The sequence below is a fragment of the Hordeum vulgare genome, chromosome 2H, assembly GCF_904849725.1.
Source record: "Hordeum vulgare subsp. vulgare chromosome 2H, MorexV3_pseudomolecules_assembly, whole genome shotgun sequence".
Classification (NCBI taxonomy): Eukaryota; Viridiplantae; Streptophyta; class Magnoliopsida; order Poales; family Poaceae; genus Hordeum; species Hordeum vulgare.
This window is the reverse complement of record NC_058519.1, coordinates 550,173,247-550,192,303: the sequence shown is the minus strand read 5'-3', so window position 1 is coordinate 550,192,303 and position 19,057 is coordinate 550,173,247. Positions and strand designations below refer to the sequence as shown.

The window sequence follows — 19,057 nt, the reverse complement described above, 5'->3', positions numbered from 1 at the left end:
TGTTGGTTATAACATCTCCTGTATCAAGATGTAAAAACATCTTTTACAATCCCTAACATCATCTATCTAAGATCCAATCACAAATCCATATAGTATTCTCCATCTTTAGATATGACGTGGTCAAGAAAGAATCTCGCCAATTTCTCTTGAATTGCTCGTATGCGATCATGTGTTAGGACTTCATCCCGCGTCTGGCAGATCTAATTTAAAGAAGGGAGTCAATACATGCATATATCTCTCCCTAATAATAATAATAATAATAAAGCAAATACATTTTTTGGTCGTCCGTCGTGGCAGTTTTGCAAAAACGTCGCCCTGTTTTTTCGTAATCAACCCGCGGTCCTTCATTAAGTGAAAAAAAAACATTTCCTTTTTTCAAAAAAGCCCCTGCATCTGTAAAATTTCCAGTCCCGGGGCGGGCCAAGGCAGCAAGCACCCACCGACTCCTCCTGAGCCCCCGATCTGCTCACCACGCCGCCGCCCCGCTCCTCCCACCGGTCGCCGGCCCCGATCCACGCCGGATCCCGTCGCCGGCGAGCTACCGAAGCCGTCGCCCCTAGCCCTGCCTCCTCCGGAGCTCCGCCCATATCCGGAGCGCCGCCCCGGCGAGCAGCCGCGCCGCCCTGCCTCCTACGCCTCCCCGCTCCCTGCCACTCCTTGCGTCGTCGCCTCGCGCCGGCAGCCGCCCCTGCCACGCGCCTCGCCTGCCAGTCCCTCCGAACGCCGCAGTCGCGTGCTCGCCGAGCGCCTCCGCCCCGTCACGCCCTGGATCTGATCCAGATCGACCCGCCGCCGCCCTGGCGTTGACTGCCCCGCCTTGGGCCGCCACCTCCCACGTGGGTCGTGCCAGCAATTTTTTCATACATAAAATTATCATTTATGTCCTTATATTTTTAAAGCAGGGCTTATATTAGCTAATAAATTAACCACATATAATCAAGTTTACCTTTTGTGTTGTACAAGCATGGGCATATATAAAATTCATTATTTAGGTTTTGAACAGTAATATAGAAGGTCATGTAGCATACTTTTTGTAATTATTCAAATGACTCACAGGAGATTTAGCAAGAATATTTATGATGACCTAGATGTGCACCTTTCTATAGTGGTTGTCCTGGTTTGCTGGTTAGAGGCATGTGGTATTTTTTACTCACTACAAGGAATATGCTAGTACACGACGCTATATTTTCGTCGCTACATCGTTACGGTTTTTAGTTTGCGACGATCTCACGACGAAAAACCAAACGTCGAAAACGGAGCGTCAGAAATGAATAGCATCGATGTTTTGATCAAAATCGGCGTAACCTTTACGACGATTCCTGGATCGTCGTAACCTTTACGACGATCCTAAATCGTCGTTGGCAATCCAACCATGTCCTACGTGGCAGTCCTACGTGGCAATATTACGACGAAATCAAAACGTCATGGTTGAAATCAGCCCAACCCATTTCAATTGATCACATGGGCTCGCTTTATTTTTTTGGGCTTTTCTTATTGGGCTTCTTTTTGGGCATTGGCCTATTTACAGCCACTTTAGTAAAAAAATTGATTTTTTTTATCATTCTAATTTGGGCCCTGGCCTTTTCATGCCCAAATACATTTGATCCAGTTTCAGTTTTGGTCTTTTTTCATTTTTGAATTCAGCATTTTTTTTCGAGAACTTGGTTTCATTTCTATTTATTGGGCCTTTTCAACCAATTATATGTCCAATATTAAATGCAGCACTATTTCATATTCAAATCAAGAAAACTCCAAATCGAATTAAAATCATCCATCATATAACATCACATAATACATCTCCCAGGTTTACATAACACAATAACTCATCTCATGGATACATTTCCTTACACAGGAATATAGCAAAAACGGACAGAATATAGCAAATACATTTCCTCCAGCTAGCCATTCACCCGTGTCGCGCCAGCATACTTCTCCTGAAAACAGATCCATAGCAATGGCCTTCAGCATGATCAACAATGTGGAGGAAACAATTCAACCAAGAAGGTAAAATTTGATTATTCAAATTCAACTTGACAAACATTTCTTGCAACATAAATATAAGCATGATAATTAATAATCCATTTCTTCCAAGTAGGAGAAGACATTAGTATTAGTATCACATTATGCAAGTTCAACCACTGAGGTATACCAATTTCTAGGTCTATACAGAGATATATTTATTTAAATTCTGCAAATATTGCCAAAGGTAACTCGGGTTAAATGTTGTACATAGCATATTTTAGAGTATAGATTTATTCATTTTGCTCCGTATGTAGACCGCTAGTGAAATCTGTTAAAAGACATATATTTAGCAACAAAGGGAGTATGATTTTACCCTGGAAAATAAGAAAATGCAAAAGGACTACGTTTCCGATGTATAATAGCTGGCTCACTCACGAGTGTGCGCCACTCAACTGTTTGTGAAACTGATCTACTCGGCCGTAGTGTCAGTGCAGGCTTATGGTCATGGAGCCGTAGGGTGATCATGCATGTACTAAGCTGCTACTAGCTCTTGCAGGTGCTAGTTCAACGTGGGTGTGTCATCAACGGCTTTTGATCATGGAGCCGTTTGCCTCAACTGTCCCAAGACAGGTGCGTTCCTAAGCGAAGCAGTGCACAATGCAAGCAGAACTGAGACCAACTATGAAAATTTAGCCAAGCGAAATGCGATATTTTACACAGAAAAACCACGCTAATCTTCTCTGACCATCTTCATGAATTTACCATTTTATTACCAAAATCCGAAGAGATAAGCTGATCAGAGATGATCCTTTTTTCAGTTAAGAGAAACACGCGAAACTGTGATCGATAAGACCAGCAAAAACAAAAAGGGATCAGAGAATCATTAGGACCAAAAAATACATGTGAGCTGTGACCTACATCTGTCAAGATCTCGCTATGATCAAACGCCATCATAGAGGATTCTTCTCTCCTGTCAAAAATCTCAGAAAATTTTACAATGCTCCTTGAACTAATTTGGCAACTGTATTTCACGGCGACGAACTAAGTTTGGTGTATACGCTGCAGCGATCAAGAACTAAGCTGTAATGAATGGTATGTGCTGGAGCGATGGAACTAACTGAAATGATTTCGCAACATGGAGTCTAGGAGTAACAAAGCGAGATGGCATTGCAAAGTGCCGAAAACAACCGTTTTGTTTTGAGAATCTGGTGCCGGTCAGGATCCATTCCCTTAATTCCCTGTTAATCACGGATCCAGTCTCCTCTCTCCCCCTAATCTACGTAAGCAACCAACCGGCCTAATGGAAAAGCATGAAAGAGATGAGATCCGGGACGCACCACTTGGGGGGAGCCGCGCTGGTAGCGCTGCGGCCACTTGGCGCAGGCCTCGTCGGCGGGGACGGGCTCGTCGAGGAACTCGGGCTCCCTGTCGCCGGCGGCCACGTTCCGGGCCTTCTTGGTCGCCTGCGCCACGCGCCTCTTGGCCGCCGCCGTCGTCTCCTGCTGCTGCTCCCTGGAGGCGGCCATCTCGTCCTCCTCCCCGAGCGCCAGCTCCTCCTCGTCGGGCTCCTCCCTGCACACCGCGTCCTCCGCCGCCGGGTTCTCCTACGCCTTCTCCTTCTTCTCCCGCGGCGCCTTGGTGGCCTTCTGCTGCTTCTTGGCGGCCTTGGGCGCTGGCTTCTTCTTGCCGGAGGAGGTGCCCTTGCGGGGGCGCTTGGTGACCGAGGCCTCCTGGTCGGCCTCGGGCGTGGCCTTGGCGGAGGAGCCCCGCGACGGCGCGGCGGCGCCATGGGTTGGCTAGGGTTCTCGGGGAGGGTTCGGATCTGGGAACGAGGAAGGGAGGGAGGGATGGGGGTTTGGGACGGCTGTGGACTGGGGAGATTGGAATGGGGTATGACAGGGAGGAGGTGGGGATCGGGAGGGAGGCGGGGACGGGGAGGAGGTGGCGGCGGCGGCGAGGAGATGGGAACGAGGGAGGAGAGGAAGGGTGGGATGGGGGGATCTGAGCTAGGGTTTGAGTTGTTTTTTTAGTTTTTTTTCTATAGACTGATGGATGGATGGATGGATGTGGGATGGAGAGATGGATGGATGGATGGATGGGCGCCATGTCATCGATCCGTGGGAAGGGTTTTGATTGGTTTGAAAAATCAGTGATTTAAAATTGTTTGCAAATACTAAAAATAGAGGAATATCTATACCTAATAATAAAAGAAATAAGTATTCTTAGTCCGTCAACATAGTTAGAACATGCTACGACATTTTTATAATCGTCATAAAAGTTATGACGATCTCATCTTATGCGGTTACGATGTTTTTGACTGACATCGTCATAATTTATATGTAGTTTTGATCCCCTCAAACGGTTTACGACAATCTCGAATGAAATCATCATAGATTTATGATGAATTCATCAACGACGTCTTAAAAAAGTCATGTATGAGCATATTTCTTGTAGTGACTTCTCCCGTTACAGCGCATGGGCAATTATTATTAATATTTGTTATGTAATTAAAATGCACATATGTATTGTATTGTCCCACCTCGCTTCCGAATATCGGTAAAGAGTTAATCCGTCTCTCCATAGAAAGAAAACTTGTGGGATTATTATGGGGAAGAATACTGAGGAAAAGAAAAGACCGGGAGACGGAGAAAATTGTGGGGTTATGAAGAGAGACAAATCGGGAAAAAATTGACACGCAACAAATGAGAACAGAAGATTGCGGGATTATGGCATATAATTAATGGCAGAGAGTGGCATAGAGAAGATGCCATGCTTAATGTTTTCAAAGGTGGACACGCTGGAGGTGGTATGGACGAAAATTGTTAAAAAATATTCACAACTAAAAAGTTGTTTGCAAATAACAAAAAATGTTCATGAATTAAGGAAATGTTCTTGATTTAAAAAAATTCCAAAAGATTGTAAAAGCGTTCATGAATTTGAAAAATATTCACGATTTCAAATATGTTCACGAGTCTAAAAAATATTCATGATTTCACGGAATTGAGAATGATAGTGTATCTCGGTGGTGCAGCAGAATGTGATCATGATCATTCATATTTTTTTCTCCTGTTGCAACGCACGGGCGCTTTTCCTAGTATGAATAAAACTCAACACAATTGATGGCAATATATAAAATAAAATTGTGAATATTATTTACATACTTGATATTGTTTCTCAGATATGCCCCCCTCTCATAGGTCGAGAGGCGAATTAGCTCGCATATGTAGAATGCACATAATTCAGTCTCACTGTCCTGGTACAAGCACTTTACGAGAATAGAGTTCAATCAAACTGATAAGCAAGCATGGTAATGACATATTGATGAAAATTTGAATCAATTAGAGATGCGCGGAACTAGCTAGTACTACATACTTTGGGTGCGTAAATTACAACTCTTTTTTAGACCAGGAACCTTATTGGTAAACTTTTTCCAAACCCTGCGAGGCAAAGAAAATCATTACTTGATATCAGGAAATTAACGAAAGTTGCATGCCGATATGGTCTCGGTATTGACTGAACTCACTTCTTGAGCATTGTAGTCATGTCCGCATAATAATTAGGATCTTTACGTATCGAGTCTAAGACAATTACTTTTGCCCCGTCAAGTTTAATGGATAGAAGAATATAATGGTAACTGCGCACGCATATATAACTCATCAATTACATTATACTTAACCTCGAGTAAGCGAAACCGAGTATACAAAGAAGACAACAACACTCACGTGAAGTTGTAAGAAAGAGTATTTCCCATTTGTTTTGATTTACAAGGAACGACTTTAGCAAGTTGTCCTCGGTCTCTTTGGTTGCGCATCGTACCGACCATGAATTTACGACATCTGGGCTAATGAACCCAACGTTGAAGATTCCTATTTTTTAATTCGATGATCTTCAATCTGCATAATATATATAGTAAGGATAATTATATATACATACAATGAACGAGCTGTGCTAGAAATTTAACTATAGAAGTAATTAATACTTACAAATAGTAGGAAGTCACGACTTGTTTGTCGAGGGTCAGTTGATTGTATAACTGAAACAAAGGTTGGGTTGAATCGGTAGACCATCGTCACGGAGTTCTGTCATCGTGAACTTTTCATCCTTGCGCAACCTTCTCTTCGGGACTCGTCTCATAACCGAAGTTTGGCTCGATCCGGACTTTGCAACAGCTCCCTCCTCCGTTCAGTCACTGGAACCGTCATCATGGTTCCTTCTTCCTCCGACATTCGGTCACCGAAGCCATCATGATCATGTCCTTCCTCCTCCATTGTTCGATCACTGAAGCCGTAATCCTCTCCTTCCAGACCATCGGTGTCGTTGAGATAATAAGAGATCTCAACCTCGTCGTGGATTATCTCACCCAACATGGTAATTAATATACAAATATTACAACATGGCAATTAATATACAAACATGAATGTCCGATGTCCGGACCGCCTCTCTCATAAATGTCAAACAACGGATTATATACAAAAAACTTTCAAGAGTTTAGCTTGGACACTTATGGCATTTAGTTTTGAGTTGTTACCTGTGAAACTCCCAAGAGTTTAGCTTAGTTTATTCGTGTACTATGATTTTGCATACCATTTTTGATATTTTACGAGTTAGTGAAAAGTAAGCAATGTGATGATTTTCATGATAGCAATGCAAAATGAGCTATGGACGAGTTTAGGAATGCAAAATGAGTTGCGTACTAAATGTCATCTTAGCTATATTTGAAAATGTGAATATTTGAAAATATACAAAGAAATTTACAAACACGACGACGACGGGCTCGGGGTGGCGCGGGATCCGGGCGGGGACGGGCGACGACGGGCTCAGGGTGGCGCGGGCGACGACGACGACGACGACGACGGGCTCAGGGAGGAGGCGCAGGCCGGCAGCGATAAGCTCGGGGCGGCGATGACGGGCTCGGGGGGCGATGGCGACGGTGATGGGCTCGGAGCGACGACGACGGTGATGGGCTCGGGGCGACGACGGGCTCGGGGGCGACGGCGATGGGCTCGGGGGCGATGGCGACAACGGGCTCGGGACAACGTCGGCAGCGACGGGCTCGGGGACGACGGCGACGACGATGTGCTCGGGGCGACGACGGGCTCAGGGGCAACGGCGACAGCGACGGCGGGCTCGTAGAGGAGGCGCGGGCCGGCGGCGACGGGCTCCTCTCAACAGGAGGAGAGAATAGAACGGGGAAAATGGGAGTTGATGAAAATTTTGACAAGTCCCACCACATATGCAAACACCTTTGGTTCCGGTTGGTGGATCCAACCAGAAACAATGTCACCCTTTCGTCCCGGTTGGAGCCACCAACCAGAACTAAAGGTCAATTTTCATCAGCCCAAAAGGGCGAGAAGAAGAGACCTTTAGTACTGGTTGGTGGCTCCAACCGGGACGAAAGGGAGGCATTGGTTCCGGTTGGAGCCACCAACCGGGACTACAGATCAATTTTATCAGCCCAAAAGGGCGGGATGAAAAGACCTTTAGTACCGGTTGGTGGCCCCAACCGGACGAAAGGGAGGTATTGGTCCCGATTGGAGCCACCAACCGGGACCAAAGTGTGGTGCTGGCCGGGCCAAATTTTTAGTCTCACCTCGCTAGCCAAGAGAGCTCGCGAGTGGTTTATAAGCCCTGCTGCGCACACCGTGTCGAGCTCCTCTCAACTGCACGCTTCCGGGCCTAATTTATCACTGCATGTGGGCCTATGAGCCTTCTGCTGACCTGAATCCTGGCCCAACCAGCTGGTTGGGTTTCTAGTCGTATTCAGGCTGTGGTGGCCGAGTAGGTGGCATTTTTTCAAAAAAAAAATCTATTTTTTTTGTTTTGATTTGTTTTTTATTTATTTTATTTTGTTCCTACTTACTATTTTTCAGTGATTCTTTTTTGCTTTTAGGTCACAAATTTTTTCAAAATGCAGCATTCAAAGACACATCAGAAATTTTCAACAATTTCTGACTTCATTTGGTATTTTTCATGCATTTACTACTTTTTTGAGCTAAATGATCATGAAATTGAAAATCACTACAAATGAACTCTGAAAAGGTTAAAAGTTGACATGGTTTCATCATTTCACCCACATAACATGTGCTAAAAAGTTAAGAGGGTTACGACAAAGACTGGATGCACTTCGTGTACAAAACGGACAATCTCTTTCGAAGTACGAGGGTTTCATACGAAAACTCATTTGTTACAAAGGCATTTCATTTTTTGAACTTTTTAGCACATGGACACAAAAACTCATCTGGTATAGTAGTGTACATTACATGGTTTTTGAGTCGATGAGTTATTCTGGGGTTGTGATCCGAGAAAAGTCTAGTCGCAACTCGAGGTAACACTAAGTTGAATTGACACCAAGGCCCGGTTTTTTTGTCAAAATCTGCCCCCTCTCAGCTTATTTCAGAATCTTTGACCCTTTGAAAGAAGGGGGGAGAGGGCAGATTTGAAAGAATCTTCAGATTCTGGTAAAAGAACTCGGCCTAAGGCCACTTCCAATGCATTGGTGCTAAGATGAGGTGTTAATCACATTGAATAGTTTACAACTAAAGTCTTCAATGCATAGTTGCTTAGCTTATTGTAGCTAAGCCTCCTTATTTAATGCTTTTGTAACTAAAGTTATGCATGCATTGGTGCATTTCTTTCATTTAACTGTTTTACCTAGGTTCTCGCACTTAGCATTGTTTTTTTCTGGAGTCATCACACTCATCTCTCTTCTATTAATTAGCTTGCCACGTCAGATTTTTTGTTTATGTGACAGCCTTAACACCTGTACAAGGTGAAGCATTGTGAGTAGCCTAAGTTGGACTCAAAAACAATGGTGTACAGTACTAAGGTCAGACAAATCAGATCTCGTAAAAACTAACTTATTCGTTGTGAGGCCAGATGGCATCTACTCCATCGTCTTTCTCACGAGACGTTCAAGATCGAGCTACCGCCGGTGCAGTGTGCCCCGCCCCTCATCCCGTCTTGCGTCTCTCCACCTCATCCTGCCCCTCCCGAATTCTTCTTGGTCGCCGCCACCATAGCTCCAACAGCAAAGCCCTCCCCGCGCACCCAAGCTCCAAAAGCCGCCGCTCCGGCACCCCTCGTTCACTCCCTGCTCTATCGGCGACGGAAACCACGCCGCCACCCCGCACCCAGCGATCGAGGCACGGGATGGAGTGGGCCACGGGAACGCCGCCCCCAACCGTCTCCTGAATGCTCAAAAAACAAAACTAAACCGTCTCCTATTATCTCAATATAGAGTATTTAACCAAAAACTGCCACAATTTTTTAAACCAAGCCTACAAACTATCATTTTACGATTTTGTCCTGAAAACTATTATTTTTTTCTAATCTGTGACTAAAAACTACCAAGTCTGAAAAAGTCTGATTCGTCTCATTTGAATTCGATTATGACAGTGTTGGCCCACACGTCAGGGTTGACGTGGCACAATAATCAACTCCGTTAAATTAACCGTTATGAAATCTAGGGACCACATGTAAGTTTCAGATTTGTAAATATTTTGTAAATTTCTTAAATTTTATACAAGTAACTAGTTAGATTAATCTAACCATGCAAGCCCAGTGGTCAGTGGCCCATTTAATTCTAACAACCCACTAACCCATCCCTACCCTAGCACTAACCCATCCCTACTCCTGCCCACTAACCATTGTTGTGGCCAAGTTGCCGCCGTAGGGAGGCCCCAGCCGCCGCGCCAGCAGGTCACCGCCGCGGGGAGGCCCGAGGCCGCCGCCCTGGCGCCCGCCTCGCCTGCAAGTCGCCGCTGCAGGGAGGCCCCGGCCATCACGTCTGCAGGTCGCCGTCGGGGGAGGCCCCCGGCCGCCGTCCGGTCGCCCGCCTCGCCTGCAGGTCGCGCTGTCTCCTCTAGATGCGGATGCGGCCGCGCCGCCGCATTACTTCATCTTCTCTGCCTCCGATGAAGGCCACTGCGGCGGCGACGGGGACTACCCCTGGTTTTCCTCCATGGGAAATTTTATAGGAAAGAGATAGAAATGACATATGGGTCCTAGATGTCAAAACGGTCAGTATAACTGTCAATTTAACGGAGTTGATTATTGTGCCACGTCAACCCTGACGTGTGGGCCAACACTGTCATAATCGAGTTTAAACGAGACGAATCAGATGCTTTTCAAACTTGATAGTTTTTAGTAACAGATTAGGAAAAAAAGAACAAAATCGTAAAGTGGTACTCCAGTTTGTAGGCATGGTTTCATGAATTATGATAGTTTTTGTTAAATACTCCTCAATATACTAAACTCGTGTCCCACTCCCATACAAGTTCCCCTAGTAGTTTTCTTATGGAAATAGATCTAGATCGTACTAGTAGACGCAAAGGAACGCTTTATTCCCGAATTCTCCCATGATAAAAATACAGAAAGTCCGAGCTACTAACTTTAGTAGTAACTGACCGGGACGGTCGATCGTGGCGCGTGCTGTCGGAATTCCTTCGCTCTCATAAAGGCGACCAACATCGACGTACCGCCAGACATCAATCCTCACGGAACCTCCTCCACCGTAAAATATGGCGACGATATCCAGCAGCATGCCGGCCGACGGCTGCTCGCTCCTCGAGGCGTTTTTTGTGATCCTGCTGCCGCTGCTCCTCCAGTACCTCTGCCGGCCGCTCCAGCGCCGCCGCACGCACGGAAGATATCGCTGGGAGGCGGATACCTTCGGCACCGTAGACGTTCGCGCCGGCGGCCAAAGCCAGAAGATGTTTCTGAGCTTGGACGATGAGGAGGACAGCACCGCCGGCAGAAGAAGAGCGCCGTGCCGTCCTCATCCGGCAGCGACGTCAAAGTTGAATTGCCGTCTAGCAACGATGAATAAACTACAGGCTTATATAGCCAGGATTACATTGCCGACAACTACGCTCAGCTGGCCGGGTGTATACACCTTTGTGCCCTGGCGACATGCCGGTGATGTCAAATTGTTGACATGTGAGGGGTCGGGTGACAACTTTCACGGCACGTTGCCGTGCGTGGAGGAGAGCACCGCCACCCGATGGCGAGCCACCGTGAACCTTCATCCGATGACATCAAAAAGACCGGCGGCATACAATGACGTGGAGACAGAGCCTAGCACTTCCACGGGCGCAGGAGGTCGATATCGATGGTCTGTTAACGAGTGCCTTTCAACGTCGGACATGTCGGTGTTTCAGTTCTGCCGCAATGTCCTACAACATGAGCTTAGTAAACATTATGCCGAAAGAATTTCGATCGACCCAAGTATCATACACGGTTGGGATCAACTATCGTGCTGGTGCACTATGTACGGAGGCCTAGATTCCCCCGCAAGATTTTCCAAGCAATGGAATGAACCCGTGGGATTTTTTGAACAATGGAACGAGCGACTATGGCAGGGCTATTCCTCCAAGGGAACTCCCGTGGAGGAGGACGACTCACGCGATTGCAAAGAGCATATATCCAAAGTTTCGAACGACGAATTCTTTGGAACAGATAAGGACTCATGTCTTGATCAAAGCAGTGTATGTTTCGACAGCCACACCAACGCGCATTGCAATGCGACAACGGCGACTTCAACGAGGTCGGCAGACTTTTTGTTGCATCGACCCATGGAGAACGCTACCGTGGCATCGTCGTCAATGTACACCCAGCTTGGTGGCAACAGTGACAACGATTCACCTGATTGGAGAGAGCTAACATTCAAAGATACGACTGACAAATTCTTTGGAACAGACTTAGACGCATGTCCTGATAACATTGTGTGTTCTGATAGCAATATCAACTCGCATTGCGGGGCGACAATGACGACTTCAAACAATACGATGGTGTCATCATCAACACAGCTTGGTGGCAGCAGCAATGACCCGACTAGCTCGGCAGCAGAGCAACCGGAGGATGGCAACAACGACCACAATGACGATTCTGATAGCATGAATAGTTCGATTATTACAACGGAACATAGGGATGTACCCAACGAGCAATCAACCGAGACGTCTACTGAAGTTGCTGAGACAAGTAGTACACCATGGCAGCTAATACCAGGATTCAGATTTCGCCCCACGGACGAGGATATCGTGCTCCACTATCTCAAGCCCAAAGTCTTGAATCTGGCGCTTCGACCACATAGCAGAAGAATAGAAGAGCTGGCCAATATTTATGCTCTGGACGCAGATGACATAAAACGTTAGTTCAGAAAACATCTTCTGTTGTATTGTTTCTTACTTTCTTTTTTTCGAAACGGATATTGTTTCTTACTTTCAGTGCATAAAGCGGTCATGGATGTTGTGATAGGCACGTGGGAGTATATTGTGATTATTACCACACAGTGGCATGACATTGTCTAATTCTTCTACGTATATATATGCACGCAGTTGACGAAGAGGACGGAGACAAAGAGCGACTAGGGTTCTTCTTCGTGCGCAAGCAAGCCACGGCATACAACAACGGGTGCTTCTACACCACCCCGGCCGGGTACTGGAGGATCCGCGGCCCGCCGTCCCGTGTGAGGGAAGGCCGCCGCACCGTCGCCTTCAAGACGACGATGGACTTCTACCGTGGCAGGCTGCTGCACGGGCGCAGGACCCCGTGGAGCATGTTCGAGTACAAGCTCAACGCGCGCCTAGGCGATTTCAGGAACCTTGCGCAGCCATTGGTACGCATGTGACGTGAGTCGCAAGAAAACACACACACCATTGTTTGCTTCAGACTCAATTATCTTTTCTCATCGCTAACCAAACTGTCTTGTTCCTGGAACACAGATGAACTCCTACGTTGTTTGCAAGGTTCGCAAGAGGGACAGCCGCCGAGACTCCCAGGGAGGAGAGGTGAAGGTGGCGCTGGGAAAATCCAAGGCGGCGGGGTTGTGGCGGCGCCCCGCACCGTTGCCGGGATCCCCTGGTGGGAAGCAAAACTCAAGGAGACGCATCGGACAGATTGACTCTATAGTTGCGCCGGAGCGCAATGTAATACTACTAGCTCGGAAGCAGAAGGAGGCAATGGGTGCTCCGGAAGACGAGCCGGGCGTACTTGGGAAGCGCAAGCACCCTGCTACGTTTTAGGATGATCCCTGCCCCTTCGAGCTCATGAGCTCTAACCAAAGTTGTACACACTGGGTAGTTTTAGTGGGGTTTTTTCTTTGTTTCCGATCTCTAATGGTTTAGGCGAATAGATTCCGAGAGCAGCTTGTGTACAATTTTGTATATTAGGGCAGATTAGGTGGCTCATATCCTACATGTATATCGTCGAGCAGGACACTGTACAGCTTATATATATACATATATGTTAAGATCAAGACGTACCGTCTTTGAAGTGCGGCAGAGTCAGCCCGTGAGGACTGACTAGAGGTATATGCACAATTGGTTATGGGGAGCAACTAACCCAGGGGTGCCCCCTATCATCGCCTCCTCTATGCAACTACATATATTTTATTCTTCTTCATCAACTGGGTCATTCATTAACTCCTCATCGTCCTACGGATAGAAAGACATTGAGAATCCATCAGGCACCAGGAGCCTTATCATGGTTCATCATTCAAAGAGTAGCTCTAATCTCATCTACCTAATGGTGTAGATGGTTCGCGCCAGATGGAACAACCCGCTTTGCATTCTTTCTATTGCCGCATTCTTTCTATTGCCACGGTGGGAGCGCTAGAGCGCTCCATGTGGCGCATCTCAGCACCACCACGGTGTCCTAGGTGAGAGCACGGGTTAGTTTAAGTTAGAAGCACATATGCGCTTCTCATGGGAGCACAATTGTGGGTGAACTAGTTTAAGTTAGAAGCACATATGCGCTTCTCATGGGAGCACAATTGTGGGAGAACATGTTAGTTCACGCTGAGGGAGATTAGTTCACATTGAGGGAGGTTCACGCTAAGGACACATATTAATGTAGTTGAAAGCACATATGTTAGTAATAGTTAGGAACACTTGTTGGAAGTGCATATTGGTGCTAGTTTTGAGCACAAGTTTTCACAATAGGAACACATGTTAGTTGGTTAGTGCAAGCTAGGAACACAAATTTCACCTAAAAATAGTTTGACAAAACCTATTATCAACTAAGGTGAGCGAGAGACTGGACCGAGCCATCAGGTGGTATCATTGTCCAATGACGACGATGAAGCCGACATCCGCCCGGACGGCTGAACCTCCCTGAGGAACCACGTGGGATCTAGGAAGAGCGGAGGATAAACAAGAGTAGCCAAAATAAACGTTGTGGCTGCACACACCCGCATGCGCGCTCGACCTAGTGGCGGAGCCAGGATTTGGATATGGCAAAGGACAAGCCTAGTTGATGAAAATATAGGCCGATGCGGAAAAATAATTATCATCAAATGTAATAGTAATGTACCACTTAAGCGTTATAAAGATACAGCTGCATTTGTATATGACAATATGACTTTCCATTAGATCAAGAATATTTATAAATTCATGAGACAAGAACATAGCTGCTAATTTCCTTTCATAACTGCAAGTTCAAAAATTAGCATCACTGATCACACAATCAAAAGAACTACAAATGGTTGTACAATTTTGACAGGTACAAGATGAGGGCTAAGGGAGATTACTAAACGCACAGGTGACAAATAATGAAGCTAACTACGGTCGTGCTGAACTAGTAATTATTAATCTAGCTTCACCCATCCATCAGCATAGGCAGATTAGTAGACAATAGCCATTAATGCTAATTTTGGCTAGTTGGCCGTAGAATAAGTATTGAGGGGTGGTGCAGTCAATGTTTATTTCTATAGGAGGGATGTCTAATTAAGCAGACACCATCTACAAATAAGCACCAGCGCTTAAGAAAGCAATGTTTTATTTCTCTAAGCATCAGCACGAACACACCAACCATTGTTCATAATGAAGATTATTGTAACCATCTGGTTTATGTAATGAACCTGAGGATGAGCCTTAAAACAACGGAAAATGAGCTTCTCTAACCTGCGTATTCAGGAAAGGAAATTGGTTTCTAACAATCCTAACAGGTGCACTACCTGCAAGGTATAATACCATGTATATAGATGAACTAGCAATATTGTACTATAGTAGTATATGTTTATCTGACATTATGCAGCCCCTCCCTTTGCAGTGAATACTCGTTAGCAAACATGCACCATATAGTCTATAGGCCGCAGGGATATCATCAATGTTAGATATGGATGTGCAAGTATGTTCATAGGTAGTTGTGTAAAAATAGAACCTACAATAGTAGAAGAGTACCTAACGGCACATCAGGTGACATTCATCCCACCAGAGATAAATTATTGTAAAGTCACATTGTATAAATAACATTGAAAATGAACAGCCTCTTTATTCGGATGGCAATTTAAGTACATTGTTGTTTATATCTGTTACATTAAAAATATTCACCGAGTCAATCAAATAGGAATCTTCTAAACATAAACTGGTCCAATTAATTCTGGAACATGTATTGGTAGAATAAGGTGGCTAACACACTGCAAACAATTGCAAGGGTATAAATAACAGAATTTTATAACATGGTACCTGTTTATTATATAATTTCAGAAATTCTTGAAGAATGGTAACTAGTAACAAACTGCAGTAGAGAAGCTGACCATTCCATTTCTTTGATAGCTGCAGGAGAATACCAATCAACAGAAGGCCATCCTAGTTAAGGTCACTGGATTACCTCAACAGGAATAATGGGGAAATGATGTTGAACACACATGCTACTCTGCAACTCACTGTTCCCTTGTTTTGAAGGCTCACGTTATACCACAGTTGTGATGAAGAATGCCAATTTGGAACATCATTCGCTGCAAATAATCAAAACAGCGACATTAATATTTCCTGTTTTGTGCATCTAATACAGGCCAAACGATTTTCTTTTACATTTCGCACCATATGGAAAGAAAGTATCCACAAAATTACTGGGCTTTTTTCTCATTAATGGATAGAAGCAAGAAAGCGTTGAGGCTTCGGCCCCTCTAGAACAGCATGGCTACATTTTTCTTACGATTTTACTATGTTGTTCTAAGCCACCTGTCACATACATACAGTAGCAAATAGCACCATGGTATGAATCACACGGAAGCAATCGTACGCCGTAAAAACATGGAAGGATAATGTCTGTCAGCCCAAGTGAAGTACTCCCTCTGTCACCAAAGCAATGATCTAAACGCTCTTATATTTCTTTACGGAGTGAGTAGTAATTACCTGTCCAGAGATAATTAAAAAAAATGTGATAACCAGTCTCCAAGATCTGGCCGAATCAGTTGACCACAACAGTATGAATATCGCCTGTACAGAATTGGAATTAGGAGGATATAAGCAACATGTGATCTTTGGATCGAAGAAGGAGCGGTACATGAAGAAACAAAAACAGAGCAGAACCTAGCCGAGAATCATGGCCGTAAACTGAAGCAGCAAAAGGGTGGTAAACAGAGAGACATACATCCATCACCGCCCGCAGGGGGGCTACATCACCCGCATTCCGCCATGGATTCCTCGACAAAGTGACCAGTGATTGCTTCGTTTCAAGCCGCGGAGCGGTTTCGCGCGACGAACAGCCGAATAGCCAAACTAGGATGATGATTGGCGTCGATCTACATCGGCCTGCGGTCCGGGAGGCCCCAACCAACTCTTCCGCACGGAGTTGGTCCGCGACCGGGATGGCGCAACCATACCGCCCGCGTCGCCTCCGCCGGCTGGGCTCTCCCCCGCAACCTCGCCGACCGCGTCGACGCAGCTTTTTTTTCTTTTTCTTTGAGGGGTGGGGAGGGAGCAGGGAGGAGCGCAACGATCGAGTTGATCCCCTCGTCCGCTTTCTCTGAGGAGAAGGCCGACGGGATAAGCCCGGGCGGTTATAGACAATGGGTCGGGTAGTTATAAATGGGCTGGCTAGAGGCCCAGTTGACCAGAGGGCTTTAAATTTTCCTCTGTGGAAGCGGTTTTAGGCCCAGAAATCAGCAGATGTGGTCCATACCGAGGGTGCTCCTAATCGGCGCCTTCTGCGCCGGTTAGGTATCCTGGCGCCCACGCAGCCGCGTATATGGGCTGGCCCATCACGCGGAAGCACTGGCTAGCCAGGCGCAAATCTTCCTGTCCGAAAAAAAGGGCGCACACCTTCCTATGATTGCGTTCAACGGTTGAACAGTTGACTTCCGAACGAAAGAATCACAAAACAAAATCGTGAACTCGAAATTGATTGCAGATTTGAAAAGGGTTCATCGATTTTTTTAAAGTTCATCAATTTTTTTAAAAAGTTCACTGAACCTAAAAATAGTTCAGCGCTTTTGAAACAAAAAGTTCACAAAATATAAAAAGTACATCCAATTTGAAACAAAAGTTAAAAAAATTGAAAACAGTTCATTCATTTTGAAAAAAAAGTTCACCAAATTTGGAGAAAAAAAATCATCAAATTTGAAAAGAGTTGATCAAATTTGGAAAAAAGTTCACCGATTTTGAAAAAAGTACATCAAATTTGAAAAAAAAAGTCATCAAATTTGAAAAAGTTCACCCATTTTAGAAAAAAATTCATAAAATTTGAAAAAAGTTCATAAATTTAAAAAAAAATGTTCACTGAATTTGGAAAAAAGTTCATCAAATTCGAAAAAATATATCAAATTTGAAAAAGTTCAAAAGTTTGAAAACAGTTAATCATTTAAAAAAATAAAAGAAAATAAATTTGATGAACACTTTTCAAATCATTGAACCAGGTCAAAGAAAAAAAATCATGGAACCAGGTAAAAAAAATAAAAAAGTAAAAGGAAAAAAGGAGAATCAAAGAATAAAATGGGGAAAAGGTTTTCACTAGTCAGAAACTTCTTTATGGCAGGGTGGTATCGTGAGCATATATAACCTTGGAGGTCCAAGGTTCGAATCACGTTCAACATGTTCGCTTTTTGCAAATGAAAACATGGGGAAAAATCCCTATATGGGCTGGCCTAGCGGGGATGTTGTACGCGCCCGTTTGCAAAATTACATTGCAACGGGCGCCACACTCGTTGCGTCAAGCTGTCGGCCCTTCGTACAGGCGAGGGACCGATCAGCGACGCAACGGGCCAGCCCGTTTAAGGTTCCAACGCCTTCGGTTTTGAGAACCTTCTACAGATTTTTAGTCAGTTTTTCCTGGTTTGAAAAACTTTTAAAAGGTACCCAGAGCTAGGATTTTTTTTCTTTGTTCTGTTTTGATTTTTTTCCTTTTCTTCTTTTCTCTCATTTTTCCTTTTTTTTTCTCTTTTGTTTTCATTTCATCCGTTTATTAATTTCAGCTTTTTGCACAATTTGAAAAATGTTCAGGATTTCAAAATATGATCTAACTTAAAAAAAGTTTATGGTTTAAAATTTTGATCACAATTCAAAAAAAGCTTGTGCTAAAATATGTTCGGAATTCAAAAAAAATTCACAATCTTATAATTATGTTCATGAATTTAAATTTGTTCATGTTTCAAAATTTGTTTTCAATTTCAAAAATGTTTGCGGTTGAACGAACAATGTTCATAATTTTATAATTTTGTTTCACAAATTTAAATTCGTTCATGTTTCAAATTTTGTTCAAATTTCAAAAAAAGTACGCGGTTTAACAAAAAATATCATAATTTTATAATTTTGTTCACGAATTGGAAATTATTCATGCTTCAGAATTTTGCTCTTAAATTTCGAAAATGTTATTGCTTTTAAAGAATGTCCAAATTAAAAAAATTGATTTTCAAACATTGTTCACAAATTCAAAAAAAAAATCTAGATTTTCAAAAAATATGAATTTTCAAAAAATGCCCTTCAAATTCGATTTTTTTTCTTTTTCGAAAATTGTAAATTTCAAATAATTGTCGTTTTTCAAAAACATTCATAACGTCAAAATGTTCGGGATTGTCAAAAAAATATTCTGTCTTTTTAGAAAATGTTCGGTATTTTCAAAATATGTTCGGTATTTCCAAAAAATGCTCGTAATATCAAAATTTGGTTCAACTTCTAAAGTTTGTCCTTGTTCAAAAATTGTTCTTATTTTTGGAAAAATGTTCTTGCTTTTAGAAAATGTTCCAAATATAAAGAATTTGTAATTTTTTAATATTTGTTCGTATATTCAAGAAATGTTCTGAATTTTCAATAATATTTCTTCAAATTCAAAAAATGTTTTTGCTTTAAATTCGAAAAGAGCAGGGTAAAGGAAAGAA

General features: G+C 44.0%; 1 long non-coding RNA gene across 3 annotated transcripts; it reads right to left on the bottom strand.

The window, feature by feature from the left end:
* Nucleotides 1-11,645: 11,645 nt before the first annotated feature.
* LOC123427181 lies at nucleotides 11,646-16,697 on the bottom strand. 3 transcript variants are annotated; one of them, XR_006622370.1, is made up of 4 exons: nucleotides 16,336-16,697; nucleotides 16,098-16,181; nucleotides 13,224-15,697; nucleotides 11,646-12,086 (listed from the first exon to the last, which is right to left on the bottom strand). It is a non-coding gene; the product is annotated as an uncharacterized LOC123427181 (long non-coding RNA). The 3 variants fall into 3 exon arrangements; XR_006622373.1 differs by having other exon boundaries at nucleotides 11,646-13,394; nucleotides 15,426-15,697; XR_006622372.1 differs by having other exon boundaries at nucleotides 15,426-15,697.
* Nucleotides 16,698-19,057: the final 2,360 nt, after the last annotated feature.